Genomic DNA, 11,125 nt, shown 5'->3' on the forward strand with positions numbered 1-11,125 from the left:
AAGCCTCTCTACTTCTCAGCTAAGCTCAGGAGTGGCAGGGAAAGCGATTTCCAGCCTGTTCACACCTCAAACCTGCAGGCTCCACAGCAGCCCCCTGGGCAGGGGTGTAGCACCCTCTTCACTTGCCACCCCTCCCCCCAGTCCTGGGTCCTGCCTCCAGGGAACACAGGGCTGCTCCATCCCCTAGGCACCCACTGTTGCTGAGCCACCTCTCTGGCTGGGTTTGCTGAAGTCCCTGCAGTCAGGTTCCCTGGGCCCTGGTGCACAATGCATCCTTGGGGCTTAACCCCTTCCTGCCTGCCCTGTAACCAGGGGACAGGAGGTGGCTGGGTTATGTTGGTGGCTAGCAGCTAGCAGCCTGGCAGTATTAGCTGCTTTTTGACACTGTGGGCAGAAAGGGACAAGCTGCTTCCAGCCACACAGGAGCAGTGGGCTGGGAGGGAGAGGAGTTCTGCAAAGACACAAGCCAGGTAATCCCTTCCCCTCAACCCTCCCCTACAGCTAGAAGCAGCTCCCATCCCTTCCCTGCTGCACAGTGCCAAAAGGCTGCTGCTGCTGGCCACATTCTGGTGTGAACCCTGGCAGAAGTCTGGGGAGGGGGGCATGTGACCTTGTATGCTTCCTGCTCATGTGTTGCCTCATGAAGACATTGTGCCAAGTACTAAGAGAGGTGGGTCTGCCAGGCAGGGAGGGCAGAGAGTGTTGGGCCGGTTCACTCGGTCATCCCTTGTGAGAGAGGTGTACGGGAGTGCATGTGTGTCTGTCCCCTCCCTGTGTGAGCCCTAAAGCCTTAAAGATAATGAGGTAAATAAAAAGAATCCAACTGCACAGTATTTCTTTTCAACAGGGGCTCAGTCAACTTGATGTTAATTTGAACATTTGTACGACTGATTGCCATTGAGCTCGCTTGAATGTGAGTCTTTTTACCAGGCATCTATATTCAGCTTAGGGAAATATGGTCACCCTACACATGACAGCTCTATGCCACACAGAGATTCCTCAATACCGGCTGGCAAAGCAACCTTGTTGGCACCAGGAATCAGGCCCTTACATTTGTTCTCTATTTGTTGTTGCCATAAAGGTCACCCAGCCTCCAAGTCCATGTGTGCTGTTTGTGCATGGAAAACAAAAGCAAACCAAATACAGTATAAGAAAACAGTAGAACAAGGCTCTCAGATATGGTCTGTCAAAAAGTCTAACAATAGTTCCTGCGATAGGGAGATGACCTGTCATTACTTAGGGATTTTCAGCAGCTGAACATTTGACATCAGGCTGCCACCCACATAGTGCCAAAAATGCCACCAAGAAATCTGCTGTTAAAGTACTAAAACAAGGCTATAAAGCCAGGGCTCAAAAGCGTATGACAGCTGCTCTCCTGTGTCTTCTCTTTCTCTCCTTATCTCTCCCACTAATCACCTCTTAGCTCCTAAGGTATAAGAAATAAACACTGGCAGAGACAAGGTTCAGACACCGTATGCTAAGACCTGTGAAGTCTGCCTTTCCCCAGCGTATGTCTTGAAAATACCTAGATTAAGACTTTAAAACCTAGTGGAGTTCTTTGTTGTTTCAGGCTTTTGGAAGGTGGTCGTTTTCCCTAATAAACTGAAACATTTTCAAAGAAACAAGAATTTTAGCTGTGTAGCCAGTGTGGATTAGTAAAATTGGAAGTGGCCGTTAAATGAATACCTTAATTATGATGATCTCTCTCTTTTAGCTGGGATATTTCCTTAATATATTCCAAAGCAGTAGTTAAATAATCTATCTAGAGTGTTTTTAGTGTGTACTTAAATTACTTAAGCACTAAGGGTACTTTGCAACTTAACATTTGATTTGGCATAGTTAGAGTTCACAGAATGCTTTGATTTTTTTTTTTAAATCACAACTTCCTCAAAGTTCAGGAGTGGAGGGGGGAGAAAACCTAACACTGAGGCCTCATAAGATTCAGGAATAGTGCTTAAGCTCTGCATCTGCAACTAATAATAAAGACCATGCAACTTAGTATGAAAAGATGTCTAATTATCACAGCAATGAGAAGATGTCTGACTCATCTTCAGCGGTTTGCGTTACATGTGTGGGATTGTGTTTTGGATGGAGCACTCCAGAATAGCAACACCCCATCAAAAACACAGTTGTACACCTGTATTCCAAATGGCTGAATAAGGAAAAACACATGTCACCAGAACACTGTGAATCAAATTAAAAAAAAAAAGCTGGAAGAGAAATAAAGAAATGTACTATAACACTGGTGTGTGTGAAGAGTTGTTTCTCTAGAGCTCTCCAAATGATTTATCTATCACTAAACCTCTGTTCACAAGCCATGTTTGATTTTGCTTGATGCTGATATAGATGCTGCAACCGGATCTTGCGGAAAGTGCTGCCAACTAATGTTTGATCCTGATAGATAAATTACAATAGCAGGTACAATTTACAATGAGAAGCTATTGCTGCTTATGCCCCTAATGTGTGATGTGGTTTGAAAATTTCATGCACCAGATGCTCATTTACGCTTAGGTCCCTTCATACTGCTCTATGTAAAAAGCTTTAAAGTGGGAGTATATAACATTTACAAAGAGAATCAGGTCCATGAATACACAGTGTCTTTGGAAAGTTAAATGGTGACTGACGAGATTGCCAGTTTCATGATATCTAGCTTAGGATATAATCACACAAAAAAAATATTTCTGTATTTCTTAATACAGACAATGGACCAAATTCAGGTGGGATGGGTAAGACTATGTGAATTAGACTCCCATATGTCATTGTTTTGCAGTAGCACCCAAAGGGTCCCATCAGACTCCTGGCTACTATTACACTGTGTTGCACAAACACATCGGAAGACAATCCCTGCTCTGAAGAGCTTTGTGTCCAGATGTGTAAAGTATTTAAGCACCTAAAAATGCAGACAGACAACTAGTGCGATTTTCAAGAGTGCCTAGGTGTCACTCTACATCTTTAAATGCCTAAAGACCTTTAGCAATCTGGCCCTCAGATTCACTTGGACTGACTTACACCGACTTGCCAATGTGTACATGAATTTAAGCTGGTGCTGGTCACTTGCTGAAGAGTCAGAAGAAAGTTCAATGTAAAGAGGAGGGTGGTGCAAGTGGCCTGTTTGGTGACCTTTCTATGAACTGAGCAGTAGAGTTTATCCCCACTAGCTCCTCCTACCATACCAGGCCAAAACTCAAGATATTATAGGTATAGGTCGACAAGATATTCCATTACTGCATGTGCACTGTTATGAGCTATCTGTCCTAACATCCTCATTCAGGCTTTGTTTAGCAGAGGGTTGCCCGAATAAAGACTGAGTTAAGGGCTTCAAGGTTGGAGCCAGAGTATACGCACTGTATTTATAAGTTTTCAAATGTCTATCGCCACATTAATAGAATGCATTACAGTCTTGAAGGTTATTAGAAGGTACAAACTAAGCGCTGTTCTGGTACTGTGGCTTTTAAAACCATATGCACTCTAAGTGGGATGCCAAGATATACTGTTCCAGCAGCAGTTGGCAGAGGCAGTCTGATGACAGAGGCCAGAAGCTGGAAGGATGTTTCTGGAGCAGTGACAAGGTGGGTGAGATAGTATCTTTTATTGTACCAACTTCTGTTGATGAAAGAAAAGCTTTTGAGCTACATAGAGCTCTTCTTCAGGCCTGGTGAAGGCACTTCAGTTGTGTCTACACTACAAAATTGTTGACCTAAGGTTGATGCTGCGTTGACGTAATTACATCAATGTAGACTCTGTGTTGCTTACATCGACTCTGGCTGCCTTTCAGAAGCCATCCCATAATGCCCCACACTGACAGTTAAATTGGTGCAAGCACTCCTGGTGAGGATGTGCACTGCTAACACAAAGAGCATAATGTGGACATACAAAAGTGATTTAATTACTGCGATGGCTGTATGTTGATGTAACTTAGGTCAACATAATTTTGTAGTGTAGACTTGCCCATAGTTCAGTGTGGGACATTGTGGGATGGCTTCTGAAAGGCAGCAACAGGCAATGTAAGCAAAGCAGCTTCTACACCAGATGTGGACAAACTATGGCCCGCGGGCCACATCTGGCTCATGGGACTGTCCTGCCTGGCCCTTGAGTTCCCAGCTGGGGAGGCTAGCCCCTTACCCCTCCCCTGTAGCCTCAGCCTCAGCCTGCCGTGCCGCCAACACTCTGGGCGGTGAGCTCCTGCCGGGCAGTGTGGCTCCAAGAGTCGTCAGGTGTAGTGTATTAAATTGCTCCCCGGAGGAACGTGCTACTTACCTAGCACCAGGACTGGAAGCCGTAAGTAGCACATTCCTATGGGGAACAATTTAATACACTACATGGCCCTCCATACAGTTTTGGAACCCTAATGTGGCCCTCAGACCAAAAAGTTTGCCCACCCCTTATCTACACTGACACTGCGTCACCCTAACTACATCGACTAAAGTGCTATGCCTCTGATGGAAGTGGAGTAATTAAGTAGGTGTGGTTGGTAACTTACAGTGGCGGGAGTGACATTTTAGTGTAGACGCTTACAGAGTTAGGTCAATGTAAGCTGCCTTACGTCAGCCTAACTCTGTAGTGTAGACCAGGCCTCAGAGTGTCACAGCTAAATACCAGGTGGAACAGATTTTTTAGCACAAGTAGTTAACACGTATTTTAAAGGGACCATTCAAAGTGAAATAGCCCATTAAAACCCCTATAGTCATAGGACAAAAAAAAAGGGAGCTGGGGGTTACAGATTGTAATAAGCCATAAATCCAGTGTCTTTATTAAAACCAGGTTTCAGAGTAACAGCCGTGTTAGTCTGTATTCACAAAAAGAAAAGGAGTACTTGTGGCACCTTAGAGACTAACCAATTTATTTGAGCATGAGCTTTCGTGAGCTACAGCTCACTTCATGCTCAAATAAACTGGTTAGTCTCTAAGGTGCCACAAGTACTCCTTTTCTTTTTATTAAAACCATGATTTAGAGTGTCTAGTGCCTGGTCTACATTACAGAGTTAGGTCTACATAAGGCAGTTTACATCAACCTGATTCTGTAAATGTCTACACTAAAACGTAGCTTCCACCAATGTAACACACTCACTACACCGACTTAATAACTCCGCCTCCATGAGAGGTGGAGCATTTTAGTCAATGTAGTTAGAGTGATGCAGCATCCATGTAGATACTGCATTACTTACATTGCCTGTTGGCAGTCAGCCCTTGGGCAGAAGGGCTCCAGCTGAGAGCCCCATGCAGCTCAGGCTGTCAGCCCCTGGCAGGGGAGCTCCAGTTGTCAGTATCCCACACAATTAAGTTGATGGAATTGCTCCTGGTGAGGATGCACCGACAAAAGGAGCATAGTGTGGACATGAAACACCACTTTACTTACTATGGTGGCTTTACATCGACTTAATTTTGTAGTACAGACATGCCCTAGCAAAGTTATAAATTTAACCTCCCAGGTTAACCTTTTGATGGGTTTTTCCCTTGAGGATGAGGATTGAGAGGTCTAATGGAGTGATTGTTTTGTCAAAAGTGTTCACCCACAGATGTGGTGTATTTTTGTCTTATATTTTTCTGTGTGAATTCATTCAAGAGCATAGTGATTATATGGGTGGAGCCAGACAGTTGTTCTTGGGGCATTCAGTGCTCTGGATGACGTACACCACATGTTATGACAGGCATGCATAGGCAAGGTGTGTTATGGGGGGTATTGATCATTGTAGCAGTGGAGCAGCTACAGGTTTTGTATCTGTTGTTATGGCAAGATCTGGTGCCACTTTGAGTTGTCATGTCCTGGTCTGTGGGGAGCTTGCTTCTAATGATGAGTTTGGTAAAGTTGGGGAGTTGTTTGAAGGCCAGAAGAGAGGGTTCAGGAAAGAAATCTTTCCGTATGTGGTCCCCATTGAGTATGGGTTGTAATTGTTTAATGCTACCCTGTATAGGTTCCAGAGTGGGGTAGTAGGTGACAACTAGGTGTGCGCAGTTGGAGAATTTTTTCCTGTATTGAAACAGGTTCTCTTGGGATATTTGAGTGGCCTGTTCCATGATGAGAGCTTTTCTCTGACAGAGTTCTTGTTTGGTGAAGGCAATTTTAAGTGTGTTACAGTGTGTATCTTGAACTTTCTCCTCAGAGCATATTTTGTGGTATCTGAAGGCCTAGCTGTAGATATCCGATTTCTTGGTGTGGTTACTGGATCTGTAGAGGTTTCCTGTATATAGTTGTCTGTAAGATTCCATTGTCAAAGCTGATCAGTGTCCAGGAAGTTGATGTTGGTGTGGGAGAGTTCTAGAGAGAATTTGATGGATGGGTGGTGGTGGTAGTGGCTGAAGTTGTGGTGGAAATCATCATCATTTAAGTCATCAATCCAGAGGATGGAGATATTAATGTATCTTAGGAATATCATTAGTTTTGTCCAGAAATTCTTCCTCGAGATGGGTCATGAAGAGGTTGGCATATCGAGGAGCTGCCTAGTACCCACAGCTATTTTCACAGTTTGGACAAAGTTTGTTGTTGAATTGTTACAGGTGAGGACGAAATGGATGAGTTTAGCAATGTGTTTTGGGTGGATATTTGAGCGTTGTCCATTGTCTTGTAGATAGCTGAGAGACAGCGATGCCATCATGGTGAGGGATGTTGGTGTATAGGGAGGAGACATCCATGGTGGCAAGGATAGTGTTCTGAGGGAGGCTGTTAATGTTGCAGAGTTTCTGGAGGGACAGAGGTAGGTAGAACGCTGCCAGGAGTGGCTTTGAGGTGTTATCTCCTACACCCTTTGAAAAGGTATAATGTGTGCTCCTCTCAGCATGGGATTCCAGCCTCTAGCAGGTGCCAACAGGGCCAAGACCATGCTTCACCCTCTGTCTCAGCCCATCTCCTTTGGGATGTCTAGGACAATTGGCATCAATAACATTCCCTAAACCTGGTGTCCAGGGACACAGGATTGTGTCTGTGTCCAGTACTTCTTCCCCAAGACACACACAGTGCACTTAACACAGGCACAGCCTGAATCTGTCTCTAATTTTCTCAGGAAAGCAACTGTGGGCCCAATTCAGCATTGCTTTTTAGCTTCTAGAGTCATATACACCAGCCCAGAGGGTATTCTGATTTTGTAGTATTGTACACTCATTCAACACTAGTGTAAATAACTGCACAAGTTGCAGGACATATGCTAATACAGCTGTTTTGTGACTCAGCCCCCTAACACATTTATGGTACTTCATTTGCAAGAATAATGAGCAGTGAAATTAGAGAAAAGTGCTGCTAAAAACATAATGCACATGTAGACCATCCCTGACAGGTGTTTATTAAGAACACGGGAGATTGTCTAACATGATGAATCATAGAATCATAGAATATCAGGGTTGGAAGGGACCCCAGAAGGTCATCTAGTCCAACCCCCTGCTCGAAGCAGGACCAATTCCCAGTTAAATCATCCCAGCCAGGGCTTTGTCAAGCCTGACCTTAAAAACCTCTAAGGAAGGAGATTCTACCACCTCCCTAGGTAACGCATTCCAGTGTTTCACCACCCTCATAGTGAAAAAGTTTTTCCTAATATCCAATCTAAACCTCCCCCCCTGCAACTTGAGACCATTACTCCTCATTCTGTCATCTGCTACCATTGAGAACAGTCTAGAGCCATCCTCTTTGGAACCCCCTTTCAGGTAGTTGAAAGCAGCTATCAAATCCCCCCTCATTCTTCTCTTCTGCAGGCTAAACAATCCCAGCTCCCTCAGCCTCTCCTCATAAGTCATGTGTTCTAGACCCCTAATCATTTTTGTTGCCCTTCGCTGGACTCTCTCCAATTTATCCACATCCTTGTAGCGTGAGGCCCAAAACTGGACACAGTACTCCAGATGAGGCCTCACCAATGTCGAATAGAGGGGAACGATCACGTCCCTCGATCTGCTTGCTATGCCCCTACTTATACATCCCAAAATGCCATTGGCCTTCTTGGCAACAAGGGCACACTGCTGACTCATATCCAGCTTCTCATCCATTGTCACCCCTAGGTCCTTTTCCGCAGAACTGCTGCCTAGCCATTCGGCCCCTAGTCTGTAGCGGTGCATTGGATTCTTCCGTCCTAAGTGCAGGACCCTGCACTTATCCTTATTGAACCTCATCAGATGGGGTTTCTATAACTCCCCTTGAAATCCTATTCGAGTACTTAACTATCCTTCTAGTAGGAAAGTCTTTCTTACTTATCTAACCTAAACCTGCCTGCTTCAGATTCAAGACCATTATTTCTTGTCCTACATTCAGTGAACATGGAGAACAATTGATCCTTTTTATAACAGTCATTAACATATTTGACGACTGTTATCAAGTCCCCCTCAGCTTTATTTTCTCAACACTAAACAGCCTTTTAAACACAAACACAAGTCCTTGTAGGTGAGGTTTTCTAAATCTTTTACTTTTATTTCTCTCCTCTGAAATTTCTCCAATTTATACACATTTCTTAAAATAGGACACCCGATATTGGACACAGTACTCCAACTAAGGCCTCACCACTGCTGAGTGGAGTGGGACCAATTACCTCCCATGTCTTACATGGGATAGTCCTGTTAATACACTGCAGAATGATATTAGCTGCAATTGTGAAAGGCTATCTACTATAACCCCAAGATCCTTTTCAGCAGTACTGCCACCTAGTCAGTTATGCCCCATTTTATAGGTCTGCATTTGATTTTTTTTCCTTCATAAGTTTAGTACTTTGCACTTGTCTTTATTGAATTTCAGCCTGTTGATTGAAGACCAATTCTCCAGTTTGTCCAGGTGATTTTGACTTCTAATCCTGTCCTCCAAAGTGCTTTTAACCCACCCAACTTGGTGTCAACTGCAAATTTTATAAGCATGCTCTTCACTCAATCAGGGTCATTATGCAAATATTGACTAGTATGAGATCCAGGACAACCCCCTGCAGTAGCCCTCTAAATATGTCCCCTGGCCTGACAGGGAACTACTGACAGCTACTTCTTCAGTGTGGTCTTTCAACCCGTTGTGCACCTGCCTTATAGTAATTTCATCTAGATTAGATTCCGCCCCCTACCATTTGCTTTGTAGATCTAAACTAAGAACTTGCAGCTTCTATCCTGTTGGTTACTTGAGTTAGGACAAGCAGGTGCACAGTAACTACGTTGTACTTGTACATACTGCTATCATATTATTGTACATGCAGTGCTAAGGTGCTAAATAATAGCACATACATACTGTTGCACCTGCTTGTCCTAACTCCAGTAACAAAATAAAAAAAAATTTAAGTATAAAAGACAGCAGTGGGATTCTGCTTCTCATCTAGTGACATATGTAAATGTAGAAAATTAGCTTCAGCTGACTAACATCACATCTGGTTGTTGCTACATGGTGTTACACAAGATTTAATAAAGATTCTCCTCAGCCATTCATGCATCCCATGCACTTTTCCTCTTATTGGTCAGGGTAATACCTTGACTATTTCAAATTTCATAGTGATTCAGATCCATTGAGTTGGCAAATGTAAACCTAGCCGGTTAGGTAAATGTCAGCATGAAGAGCAGAAATACCAGCAGTGAGCACATATGGTATTGTTTGTACTCTTTAAGTATGAAAGAACTAAAGAAGTTCACAAATGCAGATGTTTAAAACCAGTAAGAGTGTTTAATGAAAACAAACAGAGTACTGTAACATATAAACTAAAACCTGTTTGCCTTTTGCTCCTTTTGACCAGCTGGCAGTACTGTTTTTGACCCTATACCAATGAGTCTGACATTTAATTACACAAGGGACTTCTTTTTAGGGACTTTAGTCCCTGCAGATGGTGGGTGGTACTGGGGGAGGAGGATTTTCATTCTTAGTTAGTCAATAAATCACCTTTACAAGCATGTGTGTTCTATGATTGAACATGTAACAATAATACTGGATTAGTAAGAACAAACTGTTTCACTGAAAATGTTGTTTCTGATTAATATTGCACACAATGGAGTTTTTCCTGTAAAATTAAGCAAAGGATTCATGCTATTTTTCATTAGACAGTGTCCTTCATCCCTAGGAGTCCCACTAACCGGGAGTCAAATTGTGCTCAAAATTACATTTCTACAAACTGAGTAACTCCAGTGCGTTCAATAAAAGTCATTCCATTGACTTCAAACGGCATTGGATCAAATCTCATGCCTCCTCTATAACCCTCACTCCTTTCCTGAGAGAAGCATTCCTGGACTCTTTGACCCCTTGTCATGGGTTTTACCACAAAAGGACATGTTCCCATAATAGGCCAGAATGTAGCCAGCTGCTAATTGTCCAAGGAAGGACGTGAGCATGACCCATTCCTCCTCTGCACCTCTTCCCTCACCTCATGCAAGGTAAGAGCAACTGGACTCTGAGTGCCTTCCACTGTGCTAGCCACCCTAAAGGGAGGGTGCATGCCCTCTGCACAACAGGGAGCTGGAGGGAAGCATTGTGCTTCTCTGAGTTGCTGTCCTTTTTGGGGGGGTCTCTCTCCCAGTGCAGGACTGTGCCTATCATGCACAACATTAACATGGGAGTGAGGAAAACATTACTCCCGAGTTTGCTTTTTATTTGAGATAAAATATTCCAGATAAAAGTTCTGTCCTTAAACATTAGGTCCCTGCACTAAAAGAAGCCTGTTCATGCCCAATATGCTCCTTCAAGTGTCATCTCTTCAATTAGAGAGGCTGGATAATAGCTTACATAATCTAAAGGTTAAATTCTGTGTCATGGTGGTTTCTAGGAAAATATGTTTTCCTACTTACCCTGAGAGTTGTTGTAACAAATGAAAACACTGTTTAAAAAAAAAAGTCTCACGCTTTAGATAAGTGTTGAGCTATTACAACAAATGATATCCTATTTGGCTCTAGCCCTTGGAAATGAAATGGAATTTAAAAATATGACAATTTCTGGTAGCAATGTCATACCCTCTGCTGAAGTTTCAAACAAAACTGACAAAAATCAACTTTGAGGAAATGGACTATTTTTTATATTACACATTTATCATATTTGTTTTTGGGTTAATCTCTGGAGCCAGTGCAAGGATGGATGAGGTAACATTTGCACATGTTGTGGATAAGATAGAATAGAAATGGATTTTTTTTAAGCTAAATGTGCTATGGAGACTTGGTGACTGGAATCAGTATGAGCTGTTACTGAGTAGCAAAGCGTGAAA

This window comes from Lepidochelys kempii, chromosome 3 (genome assembly GCF_965140285.1).
Source record: "Lepidochelys kempii isolate rLepKem1 chromosome 3, rLepKem1.hap1, whole genome shotgun sequence".
Classification (NCBI taxonomy): Eukaryota; Metazoa; Chordata; order Testudines; family Cheloniidae; genus Lepidochelys; species Lepidochelys kempii.